The 12,922-nt window shown below is 31.1% G+C and overlaps 1 pseudogene across 1 annotated transcript; it reads left to right on the forward strand.

The window, feature by feature from the left end:
- Positions 1–9,385: 9,385 nt before the first annotated feature.
- Positions 9,386–10,405, forward strand: LOC149541359 (polcalcin Jun o 2 pseudogene; annotated as a pseudogene). The gene has a single exon (XR_016355326.1). The product of XR_016355326.1 is annotated as a polcalcin Jun o 2 pseudogene (transcript).
- The last annotated feature ends 2,517 nt before the right edge of the window (positions 10,406–12,922 follow it).

The raw sequence follows: 12,922 nt of genomic DNA on the forward strand, positions 1-12,922 counted from the left end.
TAATTTTATGATAGATTATTAGTGTTTTTGTGGTGTTTCCGGGCTATTCTATGTTGTTTTCAGGAGCCCGATGAGCATTGTTTTTATCCTCCATTTGGGAGCTATTGTGTAAATGTTATACAGATCTGCAAATGTCATTTTGTAGGCTTTTATGCTGCTGAAATTTCTATAAGAATTTCCACTTTCAAATTTACTAATAATATGTGAAGCTGTGAAGTTTTTGGCACTATTTTCGGCATACCCGATTTGGGGTTTATTGAGAAATTGGTGGATCTTTGAAAGATTGGTTCTTTGATCTTAAAGATTTGATTAGAGGCTTGAAATATCATATAAAATCAGAATAGAGACATTACAGTGGTATCAGAGCTATGATCTTTCCAGCTTGAGGGTTTGTAGAAGTTTGCATGTCAGTTTTGATAACTACCCAAATCTTGCATGTCAAAATTTATGGTTGCATGCTACTTCTAATCATTTGCATGTTAGTTCTTGGTGAATTTGGTGGTTGCATGTTGCTTCTAATTAGTTGCATGTAAAAATCTATGGTTTCATGCTACTTCTAATCATTTGCATGTTAGTTCTTGGTGAATTTGGTGGTTGCATGTTGCTTCTAATCAGCTGCATGTCAAAATCTATGGTTGCATGCTACTTCTAATCAATTACATGTTAGTTCTTGGTGTTTGAAGAAGTTATAACCTATGAGGGTTACACTCTACTTTATCCAAAATGGACAGGTATAGTACAGAGTCTCAGAGGACACGATCTTGGACAATTGATATCCAAAGTCAAAACAGTAGAAAGGATGGTTATTTAGAAATTCGAGATAAACTTAGGAAAATAAGCCATGACATGTCTGAATAGTTGGTTGAGCACCACCGTATAATGAATGACATGTTGTCTGACCCAACTAAGGTGGATAAGTTGACTGATTTCTATTTGGCAGATTTTCTCACAGGGCAGATGACACAATTACCAAGAACTTGCATGAGGAGTTTGAGAAACTAGCTTATAGCCAGGCTGAGGTCTCAAATTCTACTCCGCCATAGGAGGTAGTGAGAAAGGATATTACGCAGATTGATAGTAATCGTCAACTTGATACTCAAATTGAGACAATTGTAGACAGGTCGTCAAAGGGTGATGTCACAGGTATTCAGGATGGTATAGTTACAATAGGTAGTGACTACATCGTAGTGGGTTCAGATGATGATTATGAGGATGTTGTTCTGCATGATGGTGAGATACCTGGTAGAGATGAGCAGACATTGAGCATTCATGACTTTACTGAGAAAGAGTACCAGGCACAATTAGATGCTTCGATACATGAGGTTGAGGCTGGTAGTACTTCACATGATTTGTCCAACCGGCTGAAAGTGGACAAAGACAATATTGTGACTTCATTATCTCATCATGACAGGTATGTGGAGTTAGTTGGTATTGGTCATATTACTCAGGTGAGGAGTTTTCTTGAGTTACCAGCTGATTCTAGTTTACAAATATGGACTCGAGATTGTTATATTGGTGTTTGGGATTCAGTTGACTGGAGATCTTTAACACTTTTTGGTAGTAGTGTTTGTTTGGGTGCTATCATGGATTTGATTAGCAGATTGCACAGTGTTGTCTTTTCTTATGCCAGCAGCTTGTCCGATGCTGGTATTAGTTGTTATACATCGGTGTTGGGCTTTGTTCATATATCCAGTCGACCATACTTGATGGAATGTGTTGATGATCTTTCATATTTGGCAGTGTGTACAGATGAGTCCCAGGATCATATTGGCATTGATGACATCCAGGAGGATGCAGTGGGTAGTTTTGAAGACTTAGTTTCCTTGGTAGTTTCTTTTGGTACAGAGGAGTTAGACATCAGTGCTACAATTTTTGATACTCCATATATTGATATGAGCATTGGAGTTGATTCACAGGATATGGATGGTAATACTCTAGAGACTAGTAACTTTGAGGATACTCCTTTAGACAGTGCATCAGAGGAGGTTTGTAGGAGACAGTCTAGCCAGTGCCATCATGTGTCTAATCAGTTGAGAGTTAGTGAGCGAGACATTGCTATTGCTTGCTAGCATTTTGATGCTGCTTGTTAGTTGTTAGCAGTTTATGGATGGGGTTCTCCTACTAGTGATAAGTAGGGAGGCAATTATCTTTCCTTGATAGAGTTCCACTCTTTATGGGAGGCTATCCAGATTTTGAGACAAGATTATATGCAGTTGGTAGCCGATAGAGATTATCTTATGGAGTGGGGCAGTACAACATACGATGCATTGTTGGCCAAGGAAGATGAGGTGAGTGAGCTTACTCAGTAGCTTGAGGTGACTTTTGAGATTCTTGAGAGTACACAGTTGACTTTCAAAGAGTCATAGTTTCATTTGGCTAAGGTGACCTTGGAGTTAGAGCAACTACAATCTTTACCAGATTCTATACAGTCACAAGCTATGGTGTCTGGTGATCCGAGGATGTCCATGGTCGAGATTGTTAAAGGCATTGGAGATGGGGATGTATCCATCCTTGATACTAACATTGGCATATCGGGTTTGTCCCCACTAGAGTTAGGTTCAATTGAGTTGGGTGCTGCAACAGATTGTTGTGGTATGCCTGACATGGTGGTGACCTCTAGTATTAATGGCATGAAGACTAGAGATGATGTATCAAAGACCATGTGTGATGTTGGTGAGCCGACAGTTGGCATGGTTCCTGCTAGTAATACTACTCCCTTGGCGATGTCTTCAAAGGTAGTAGTCAGTTCCAACTTGGTTAGTGATCAATTGTAGTTAGTTACATCTGGATTGCAGTCTGAGCCATTAACTGAGATTGGCACATTCTATTGACATTACATTGTGAGGTATGCTCATCAATTCACCTTTGATGACCATGTTGATGAGATGATGATACAGAGATGTACTTTGGTTCCTAGTGCTTATCATCAGCTATGGGATAGTTTGATGCCTCAGGATGAGAGTTGTGATGGGCACAACATGGCGATAGGTCTTGCAGTTGACAGCTTGATAATACATGGCTTAGAGCAGGAGTTTTGGAGTGATGCTTCAGCGGGTGTTGTTATTGATTCTACTCCTTTGGCTATGACATCTCCTGACTTAGCTGGTGATCAGTCACAGTGGGTTGTATCACTTGTTCATGGTGAGCTATTGACTGAGGTTGGTTTTTTTATCAACATTATATTGCAGGGTATGTACATTAGTTAGCATTTGATCCTTGTGCTGAGGAGTTGATGGCAGAAAAACTTGGTTTGGGTTCCATTTCTTGCTGTTTATCTTGTGATGGCTTTTCACCATCAAGGGTGCATGGGAGTTATGGTTATGAGACAGTGGCCGGTGATCTACAGAGTTGTGTTGACTGCAAGAGTTGTACAGTGTGTGGATTCTCTATACTTGGTACAGTTTCATTCGGGAGCATTCACTATTGTTGCAGACTTGGATTGTACATTCTGTATAGGCCAGTGGGATGTGTTGATGGTATTTACTATGTTGGCAATTTGATTTGTCCACTTTACTTGAGTTTTGATGTTCTAAGAGTTTGTGTCTCGTGGGTTTATGACTGTGGAAGTTGTGACTTTGGAGTTTGGTTGAGCAGTAATTGTCAGTTTGATTATGGATTCCTCTTGGTTATATTGGAGAGGATATTGCAGGAGCCTGTGTTAATTGGCAATAGTATAGTTCATGACTACATTTGGGATCCAGGAGGATTGATTGGTCTATTGTTTAGCCATTGCTTGAGGACAAGCAATATTTGGAAGGGGAGGACTTGTCATGTCCCCTTTTCAAATAATTAAAAATAATAATCTTTGCTAAGGCAGGCATGTCCAAAAAGGTGAAGTTTCGGAAAAAGGGGATAATCTTTGGAAGCTAATGGACTAATAAATGAAAATTATTATTAAAATATGTTTTATTAACCCCTCTTGGATGTGAGTTAGGGTTATGCCCTCTTTTAAAGGGTTTGGAGGCATTTTGGGCTCATTCCAGAACTTGATTTTTGCTCATTTTTTTGTTATTCTTTAGAGGCTGCCAAACCTGTGGAGAAGGAGACCCAAGAACGAGAGTTTGTAGGTTTCTAGGAAGGCTAAGGATGGAAGTTTGAAGCCATTCCATGTGCATGCTCATGCAGAGTTTGCCTTTGTGCTGAACAGTGTAGATTTGTGGGTTTTCGGGTGTGTTTTTTGTAAGAGTTTGGTGTTTCCACTTGAGTATTTCATATCAGTTTGGGTTGCTGTTGTATGTCAGACTTTTAGATGTTAAAATAGAGCTGAATATATTTATTTGGTCATGATTATACTTCTGTGATAGATTATTAGTGTTTTTGTGGTGTTTTCGGGCTATTCTATGTTGTTTTCGGGAGCCCGATGAGCATTATTTTTATCCTCCATTTGGGAGTTGTTGTGTAAATGTTATACAGATCTAGTAATGTTATTTTTTTTAGGCTGTTATGCTACTGAAATTTCTATAAGAATTTTTACTTTCAGATTTACTAATAATATGTGAAGCTGTGAAGTTTTGGCACTATTTTCGGCATACCCGATTTGGGGTTTATTGAGAAATTGGTGGATCTTTGAAAGATTGGTTGTTTGATCTTAAAGATCTGATTAGAGGCTTGAAATATCATATAAAATCAGAAAAGGGACATTACAGAAAAGTAGATGGAAAATGACATAGACATGGCAATTTTACCATAATTACACAGTCACAAAGTGATACAATATAACCCTGCAACTAAATTTGATGCTTATTTGCATAATACATGAAGAGTGTACATAAAGAAGGGAAGATGCAGACAAGGTGCATACAAAGGATGGCAGTATGTGTGTAAATAGAATAGTCGCAACAAGAGAATGAGCTTGACTTTGTACAAATTTAAAGCATTTGTCAATATCTAAATGTATTAAGTCTTTTTCTCATAATGAAGTGGAACAGTTTTACTATTATACTTAGTGACAAAGTGGTCCAATATGTCTCCTTAACTAAATTTGATATTTTATTTGTAAAACACAAATATTGATAAGCAAAAATATAATTAAACATAAATATGATTCTAAATTTTGTCATACAACTAAAAGGGTTGACATAAATATGATTCTAAATTTTGTCATACAACTAACAGGGTTGAAATTATATTATATTACACAACTTTATATTTATCTTTATTCAAATATTTTCAAATTATAAGATTTTGTTTTCTATCGCAAAACTAACAACTAAAAAAAAATCTTAAAATATAAACAATAATATATTTTGATAATAATCTCGAAAACTTATATTTATAAAAATTCCAATCACAAGATTACTTATTTAAAAAATTCTTAAAATATGAAAAAATAATATATAAAGATTCCAATTACAAGAATAATGACACAAAAAATCTTAAAATATGAAAAAATAATATAATAATTTATTCACAATTTTAACTGTATTTTAAAAATAAAAAATCTGAACTCTTATTTTAATTAAATATATTAGAAAATGATTTGTTTATAGTACTTTAAGAAAATTTTAAAAAATAAAACTCTGCTTTATACACTTTGATTTTCTCTATTTTTAATATTCAACTATTATTGTAAAAATAATATTTATTAATTTATTATATATATAAAATAAATATCTAAACTAAAATTTAAATTAAATATAACAAAAATAATTGATGTATAACTTTTTCAATGCTTTAGAAAAATAACAAAAACTAAAGTCTATTTTCATGTACTTTAATTTTGTTCTTTTTTTAATCTTCAAGTCTAATTATTATTTAAAAAAAAAATCTACAGCCAAATTTAAATTAAATATAATAATAAAATAATTTATTCATTACTTGTCAATACTCTAAGAAAATAAAAAAATATGCATTATTCACAACTTTGTCAATACTTTAATAAAATAAAAAATAAAAAATAAAACTCTAATTTGATGCACTTTAATATCTAAAAAAATCAAAAGTCTAAATTTAGATACAAATTAAATTTAATGAAATAATTTATAGATAACTTTATCAATTCTTTAAGAAAAATAAAAACTAAACTACATGCATTTTGGTTTTGCTTTATTTTTATCATTGAAATGTAAAAATTAAACTCTAATTTGATCCACTAAATTTAGATTTAAATTAAATATAATAAAATAGTTTATTGATAAGTTTATCAATTTTTAAGAAAAACAAAAAAACTAAACTACATGCATTTTGGTTTTGCTTTATTTTTATCATTGAAATGTAATTATAGAAATAATATTTATTTATTATTATATTCACAAAATCAAAACTAAAATAAAAATTATAGATAATTTTATCAATAGAAAATTAAAAAACTAGAATGTCCTTTCGTGCATTCTTTGATGAGTTCAATTAATTAAAAAATGAAATATTATATTTAAAAATAAAAAACCTAAATGCAATTTAAATTAAATATAATAATGAAAAATAATTCATTCATAACTTTTTCAATGCTTTGAGGAAATTTAAAAAATTGAACTCCACGTTTATGCATTTTAATAATAATATTTATTTGTTTAAAAACACCAATAAGGTCTATACAGGAACGGTGTAGATTGACTCCAACCTCTATGGAGATTTGATTCAATAAATAAATCTAAGCTTTGACACACACACACACACACACACTTTTTTTAAAATTCTAAATCTTTTTTGAGGTTCAATGAACTTTTGAATGGGTCGCTCAATCTCCTTGATGGTATGGGGATTTGATTCAATAAATAAATCTAAGCTTACAGACACACGCACACGCACACGCACACGCACACGCACACGCACACGCACACGCGCACACACACACACACACACACACACACACACACACACACACACACACACACACACACACACACACACACACACACACACACACACACACACACACACACACACACACACACACACACACACACACAACCGCGCGTGTGCGCGCACACACGAACACGCACACGCACACGCACATGCACATGCACACACACACACACACACATTATTCCCACATTTTTCTAACATACACATGCACATTTTTTCAGGTACTTTCAAAATATCAGAGTCCACTAGCTTCTTTCTTATTGATTTTGTAATAAACTTTGTGGTTTGATGCTCCTTTGAATGTATTTATTTATCTCTTTGATGATATGGTGATTTGATTCAATAAATAAGTCAAAGATTTCTAACATATTTATAAATAAATAAAATAGTAGGAATAGTCAACATAAATAAAACAAAAAACAAAGATCAAAACAAGAACAGAATTTTACAATTGCCTACATCCAATCTCAAGCATGGAACTACCTCATATTAATCAATATCCTATACAATGTACATAGACTACGGGCACAAACATTTAAGTCATTATGGAGAGAAAAGTAGATGGAAAATGACATAGACATGGCAATTTTACCATAATTACACAGTCACAAAGTGATACAATATAACCCCGCAACTAAATTTGATGCTTATTTGCATAATACATGAAGAGTGTACATAAAGAAGGGAAGATGCAGACAAGGTGCATACAAAGGATGGTAGTATGTGTGTAAATAGAATAGTCGCAACAAGAGAATGAGCGTGAGTTTGTACAAATTTAAAGCATTTGTCAATATCTAAATGTATTAAGTATTTTTCTCATAATGAAGTGGAACATAGATCGAAAATGACATGAACATGAAAGTTTTACTATTATACTTAGTGACAAAGTGGTCCAATATGTCTCCTTAACTAAATTTGATATTTTATTTGTAAAACACAAATATCATAAGCAAAAATATAATTAAACATAAATATGATTCTAAATTTTGTCATACAACTAAAAGGGTTGACATAAATATGATTCTAAATTTTGTCATACAACTAAAAGGGTTGAAATTATATTATATTACACAACTTTATATTTATTTTTATTCAAATATTTTCAAATTATAAGATTTTTTTTTCTATCGCAAAACTAACAACTAAAAACAAATCTTAAAATATAAACAATAATATATTTTGATAATAATCTCAAAAAATTATATTTATAAAAATTCCAATCACAAGATTACTTATTTAAAAAATTCTTAAAATATGAAAAAATAATATAATAATTTATTCACAATTTTAATTGTATTTTAAAAATAAAAAATCTGAACTCTCATTTTAATTAAATATATTAGAAAATGATTTGTTTATACTACTTTAAGAAAATTTTAAAAAATAAAACTCTCTTTATACACTTTGATTTTCTCTATTTTTGATATTCAACTATTATTGTAAAAATAATATTTATTAATTTATTATATATATAAAATAAATATCTAATCAAAAATTTAAATTAAATATAACAAAAATAATTGATGTATAACTTTTTCAATGCTTTAGAAAAATAACAAAAGGTAAAGTCTATTTTCATGTACTTTGATTTTGTTCTTTTTTTAATCTTCAAGTCTAATTATTATTTTAAAAAAAAAATCTATAGTCAAATTTAAATTAAATATAATAATAAAATAATTTATTCATTACTTGTCAATACTTTAAGAAAATAAAAAATATGCATTATTCACAGCATTGTCAATATTTTAATAAAATAAAAAATAAAAAATAAAACTCTAATTTGATGCACTTTAATATCTAAAAAAATCAAAAGTCTAAATTTAGATTTAAATTAAATTTAATGAAATAATTTATAGATAACTTTATCAATTCTTTAAGAAAAACAAAAACTAAACTACATGCATTTTGGTTTTGCTTTATTTTTATCATTGAAATGTAAAAATTAAAAGTCTAAATTTAGATTTAAATTAAATATAATAAAATAATTTATTGATATGTTTATCAATTTTTAAGAAAAACAAAAAAAAACTAAACTACATGCATTTTGGTTTTGCTTTATTTTTATCATTGAAATGTAATTATAGAAATAATATTTATTTATTATTATATTCACAAAATCAAAACTAAAATAAAAATTATAGATAATTTTATCAATAGAAAATTAAAAAACTATACTGTCCTTTCGTGCACTCTTTGACAAGTTCAATTAATTAAAAAATGAAATATTATATTTAAAAATAAAAAACCTAAACGCAATTTAAATTAAATATAATAATAAAAAATAATTCATTTATAAGTTTTTCAATTCTTTGAGGAAATTTAAAAAACTGAACTCCACGTTTATGCACTTTAATAATAATATTTATTTGTTTAAAAAACACCAATAAGGTCTATACAGGAACGGTGTAGATTGAATCCAACCTCTATGGAATGAGTCTGCACCGTACATTTGGAAAAAGCCTTAAAAGCGGAAGACAAAATAAATGCAGACATGCGAGTCTTCTTACTTACCGTAAGCAAAGCGGTGATTAGAAATAAAAGCAAGCGAGCAGTGATTATAAATAAAGTAAGAAGAGAGTACTCTAAAACGCGTGAAGAAATTATTTCATCCACCTAACTGAGTGACATTTGGGCTCCTCGAGATCGCTTTCAGACGCGTATATCTTGTCACACGCAATCCTTGCACTAAATCGACATCCCTGAATTTCTGTGGCGCACAAAGATTTCAATCGATTTGCTGGGAAATTTCTCGTCGGAATCGATCTTTTCTAGCTATTTTCTGTGATAAATTTTTGCTCCGAGGTCACGAAATGAAGAAGGGAATAAGCAAAACTCTGTTCAACAGATCTTCTCGGAAGAAAATAGACGAAGCTCCGTCAAATGACGGATCTGCGTCGGCATCCTCTGGCGAAGAGCTTGTGGAACAGAGCGTTCAGGAACTGCAAGAGGTTTTCAAGAAATTTGACAAGAACGGAGATGGAAAGATCTCGAAATCCGAGCTTTCAGACATCCTGAGGTCCATGGGAAGCAAGGTAGGCGAAGCAGAGGTCCAGGCCATGATGAAGGAAGCTGATGCGGACGGTGACGGTTTTATTAGCCTGCAGGAGTTTGTAGATCTAAATATTAAAGGCGCTTCTGTGAAGGATTTGAAAAATGCTTTCAAGGTTTTCGATTTGGACAGAAATGGCTCCATTTCAGCGGCTGAGCTGTGCCAGACTCTCAAAAGCATGGGGGAGCCCTGCACGATGGAGGAATCGAAGAATATTATTCACAGCGTCGACAAGAATGGCGACGGACTTATTAGTTTTGACGAATTTAAGACAATGATGACAAATAAAACGAATAATAAGAATTGAAGGTCGCTTTTAACTTCTCTGCTTTCTTTTTCCTTTGTTTTTATTTAGCAATTGTGCAAACCCTAACGGGAAAGACGATAGAAATATCACTGGAAATATTTCAAGTGCTGGTATAGCGAGGATTTTAAGGGAATTTTGTAAATTTGATTCTTATTGTGAAATCTGATGTAGCTATATCTGGAACTTGTAAAAGGTTTTTTTTCCTTGTTATGATCAACTGTAAATATAATTCTTCTTTTCATGAATTTCGACTTAGTCATGGATGATCTGTTGATATACTTTTGCTGCCTGTGAAATTGCCTTTTGGCATTTATGATCTGTTGATATATTTCCTTCTTCCTGTGAATTTGCACTTTCTCATGACGACCCAATCCGCGTTTCCCGCTTTATAGGGAGTGAAATTGTAATTAAGGCCGTAGAGAGGGTCGTTTAGTTGTTAAAATATAATTAAGGCCGTAAAGGTAGGTATCTTAGTTATTAAAATATAATAAAGGCTGTAATGGTTGGTATTTTAGCTGTTAAAATATAACTAATGCCGTAATGTTATGGGGCTTATTGTTGTTGAAATACGAAAAAGGCTGTAAATTTCAGTTGTCTTTAAAATATATTTTATTTTTTGAGGACGAGGCCGGTTACATACCAATCCAATGAATGAAAGTCTTTTAATAGTGTCCACAGACCGTGTAGTCTATTGGACTTCAGGATAACTCACATATATGGTAATTTTGATTGATTGTCTATATTTTTTTTGATCTTTGGATTTTTGTCCTACAGACGTTGATGTTTTAGACTTTTTGGTATAGGCAGGTCAAGGGTCAATATTAAAATATTGATGTAATTGATTGATGGAAAGATACAAGAATTATAAAAGTTAGATTCGAGGTGATGTTGGGCGTGTTATGTAATGGTATATATTTTTAGGTGGGTTTTGAGAAGGATGAGAACTTTCAATGTTCAAGTTAACATTTAATGATAAACTTAAGCATTTAGAGAGAGTGTGACGGTATAATGAGTGCACTAGTTAAGCGTAACAAGATAGAGTGCAGTGTTAGATTCAAATAAAACGCAATGTTATATAGAGTGTAATGTTATATTAAGATAGAGTGTAGTGTTTTATTTAGTATTTTAAGGTTGAGTGTAATATCTTATGGTTTTAGGTGAGATGTGTGAAGGACAATAATTAATTAATTTGTTTTCTTAAAATTTTAGGACAAGTGTATATAAAATTTTGAAATTGAGTATAATGTTATAAAATAGTTTTAGGTGAGATAAGATGTGGATGATTAGAATTGAGTGTATATGCAAAATTTTAAGATTTGAGTGTAATAGCTTAGATTTTAAAGTCTTAGAATTGGCTTAATGGTATAATTTTTTAGGTGGAATGGAAAAGGAGGATGATTAACTTGCATTCCTTAAATTAGAATTTCATTGAATTCAAAATTAATAATATTATTAATTTTTTGAGATATTTTTCTTTAAGTAAGATTGTTACTAATTTAAATATATATGTCTTTATCAAAATAATAAAGTGAAATAGATTCATTATTTAGTATGTTGGTTAAGTAGTGACTATTCACCATGATTCAATTTCTTATTACTTTTAAAAAAAAATTCAAATATTTGAATTAAAAATAATAAAAATAAAAATAAGAATTTGAACATACGAATATAAAATGTTTATATTGATTTAATTTTTAAGTATGGAAAATTAATGTCTATGGTTTTCAATTTAGAAGAGTTGAGAGTGTTAATTCAAATTGTGACAGTTGGAAGAGGGAAATTCACACTTTTGCTAATTATAAAGAAGTGGAGAAGTGGAAGAGTAAAATAAACACCTTTTTTCTTTATAATTATGATAATATGTGGAAGGAATAAAATTCCTTTTTTTTAAAAATAATTGTTATAAAGAAGGGAAAGAGTAAAATAAACACCTTTTCCCTCTGTAATCATGAAAATGTGTGGAAGGAGAAGAACAAAATAAGCACTTTTTTTTAATAATCATGATAAAGTAGGGAAGTGGAAGAATAAAATAATCCCCTTCTATTTTAGAGATGTTTGACTACTAATATTTTAGGGGACAAAAATCAATGAATTTTTATTGACAATATAAACTAAAGAAATTTGATGGGGACAAAAAAAGTTGATTTAATTATATATTAATTAATTTTGATTTGAACAGATGGGAAGAAATTTTAATAAAAAATTATAAGTCAACAGAGATAAGAAATTTTAATTTAAGTTGATTCTTGTTGATAAACATATTTGTCACTTTAAAATTACGTAATTCAATCCAACAAAGTGTATGTGGCAAACTATTTCTAACAGTTGGATATGCCTTTGATATGCGACCTTCCTCTACATTTAGAGGGCCAACTCCCTCGTAAGATGTAAACTTTGTATTTTAAAAAGGTTTAAGGGAAAAAAAAGTATTAAGATTTGTCACTTTCGTTCTTGCGAAAAGAATGTACAAAATTCTAACAATAACTCAACTGATAAAGATTTACTTTGTTCCTTGCTGGTTCCAAGCTCTTTAGACATCTCTTGTACCTGTGCAATGATTTTCTCACATTTCCTTCACTCTGTTTATGAACTTCCAAGCATCTTCTATCATTTTATTTACCCATGCTTCTATCATCATGATGTGAGACTTTTGTTTGTTAATCTTTTCCACCACTGTATGATCAAGAATACCTTCAAAATCTTGTAGAGATGGTGAACTAATTATTGAGTGGGCATTGGAGGAACTGCTAACTGAGTTAATG

This window comes from Cupressus sempervirens, chromosome 8 (genome assembly GCF_028749045.1).
Source record: "Cupressus sempervirens isolate cs-2001-9-10 chromosome 8, ASM2874904v1, whole genome shotgun sequence".
In the NCBI taxonomy this organism is placed as follows: Eukaryota; Viridiplantae; Streptophyta; class Pinopsida; order Cupressales; family Cupressaceae; genus Cupressus; species Cupressus sempervirens.